Genomic DNA, 2,399 nt, shown 5'->3' with positions numbered 1-2,399 from the left:
TGTAGCTCAACTTTTCTGGGCTGTTCATCGTGAGACTGATGTGTAAATATTGGTCTAAAGAGTTGAGGAAAATCTGGAGACAAATTATTTTCTAAGGCTCTGGCCTCTGTGTCATCATCTAACAAAAGAAGGAGCAGTGGAGAATAAATGGCCTGGAAGACTTGTCTAACTTCCGCTTAGGAAGCAGATGCCGGACATGCCAGACATATTTACCATATTCTGATATCATTTGCCATATCCTGATTTGCCATATTTACCATATTCTGCTATCAACCTCATTTACCATATTCTGATATTAAGAAGTTATCTCAGTAGAACACGTCTCTGAATAATATGAAAACACCTTCAAAAAGGAAACTTTTTGCATCCAGAAAGATAATATTGAGGAAAGGTTTATTATATAATTTTTATCAAAATTGAAGTGAGTCTCTTCTCAAAGGACTCAAACTTGGCAACAAATTTAGAGGAATGCTGCTTCTTATAAACCTTATAGATGGATCTTGTGTTTTAAGGAAGTTCCGTAAAATTTCAGCAATGGACCAACATCAGCAAATGAAGAAACTGCAAGTGAAATCCAGAAACTGGTAAAATAAGATGATAGAAGTATCATTAAGCATAGTTAGGATGTGACACAATTTAGTATTTTCAATTAGAATCTTGGCCTCAGAAAGCTTTTCTCTTGATGAATGCCAAATGTGTTGGGCTAAGATTAGCTAGCTAAAGGAGTTGATTTTTCCATCAATCTTTTAAGTAAGATTTCATTTTTAAAAGATGGTTTTATAGAATGAGCCATAAAAAGGCAAGAATCTGTTGTAATTAGATTATTTTATGTCAATTATACATTCTTGGATAGGAATGGAGTCAAAACTGTCAGTAGGTGAGAGCTCGATGCTGTGTATTTGGCAGCGTGTTTTCTCATAAGAAGGATCCTGGGACCCTCCTCTGTCTCTCTGCCACTGACTCTGAGAGCCATTGAAGTCCTGTTGTTTTTCCATTGACTTTGGATCCATAAGACTGCAGCCACCAGCCTATGATTTTCCTGAATTCTGCATCACTGTATGTGGCACATGAATCTAAAGAGGGACTTATGGACTACTATCAAACATGGATTTGAATTGGACTGGGCTGGGAGGCTTTCTTGATATATAATTACTTCTTGATATAAAGCCCTTTGTTATACATATATGAGTGTCACCAGATTTGTTACTCTAATCAACTGGCCTTACAGAGTCTTGGACTTGCCAGGATGATTTAGAGAGCTATGTTCAAGCAAAACAGGGGTTCCTTTGAAATAGAGGTCAGATCAGAGGATTTTGATGAGTTTCATGTGTAATTCTAAAGGGGTAATAATGACAAATTTTTCTCAAAAATCAAAGAAGAATCATAGATGGATAAGTTTTAAGAACATTATAAACCATTTGGTGAAAAAAAAAAGAGTTAGAAAAATAGTGTACGCTTTTTTTGTTTGTTTGCATGTTTGTTGCCTCCTGTCACAATGCACCACTCCATTCTTAAAAGGCAAGAAGGACTATCCTGTAAAAATTTTCATGGGGAACATTATTTCATCTGCTGCCCTTCAGCTCTAATCTTGACACTTCAGATCCTCTTTTATTCACAAAATTAAAAGACTACTGAAAAGGAGCACAGTTGGAGTACCTCAAGGATGCCTAAACTGAAATCTTGAGCTTGTGCAGATATAAAAACATCGAACTGAAAGTTTATAGAGATAGAAGCTAGATCGATAAATAACTTTACATATTGATGTCTGATAAATGTTTTTATAATTTATAGCAATACTTTAGAATTATCCAGATTTCCATGATTTCATGTTTAATGTTAAAAAATAAATGTTTTTATAATTTCATAAAAATATGTGGTTCATTCTCATATAATGTACAATATAATAAAAACAAATGCCTAATAAGATAAATCACTGATTTGAAATTCAACCTTTAATCCACTCTCCTTCAATCTGTTAGTGGCTCATTCAATAAATCTGTAAGGGCTTCACAAGTTTAGTGGAGGACTGAGAAGGTGAGGCAGCTCTGTACCGTGCTGCTGTCCACTGGTTAAGGCCTCCAAAAGTGAAGGGTCACCAGGGCAGAGGATGCCCCTCTGCCACCTTCAGAAGGGCAGTGCCATGCTGGCCAACAGTGTCAAAAAAAGGGTTATGGAAAAGTTAAATGGAACTATAAGGGTTTTTCCACAAAACTTATACATCTTCTAGTATATTTAATATATCTATTGTGTATTAAGACCATAACTATTGGTTAAGGATTTGGGAAAATGCAGAAATCAGTGATTTCTTGAGTGCATTGTGTTGTCTTGGCATTCAGACAGCTTCTGATCCATTGCATTATGAGCTTGAAATGGGAGACCTTTTAATAGATGTAATGCTG

The 2,399-nt window shown here is 35.6% G+C and overlaps 1 non-coding gene across 1 annotated transcript; it reads left to right on the top strand.

Moving 5' to 3' along the window:
• The first annotated feature begins 2,019 nt into the window (after positions 1–2,019).
• On the top strand, positions 2,020–2,157 carry LOC142444250 (small nucleolar RNA SNORA47). The gene has a single exon (XR_012783895.1). It is a non-coding gene; the product is annotated as a small nucleolar RNA SNORA47 (small nucleolar RNA).
• The last annotated feature ends 242 nt before the right edge of the window (positions 2,158–2,399 follow it).

This window comes from Tenrec ecaudatus, chromosome 3, assembly GCF_050624435.1.
Source record: "Tenrec ecaudatus isolate mTenEca1 chromosome 3, mTenEca1.hap1, whole genome shotgun sequence".
Taxonomy (NCBI): domain Eukaryota; kingdom Metazoa; phylum Chordata; class Mammalia; order Afrosoricida; family Tenrecidae; genus Tenrec; species Tenrec ecaudatus.
The sequence above is the reverse complement of the archived record's forward strand: the minus strand, read 5'-3'. Positions and strand labels throughout refer to the sequence as shown.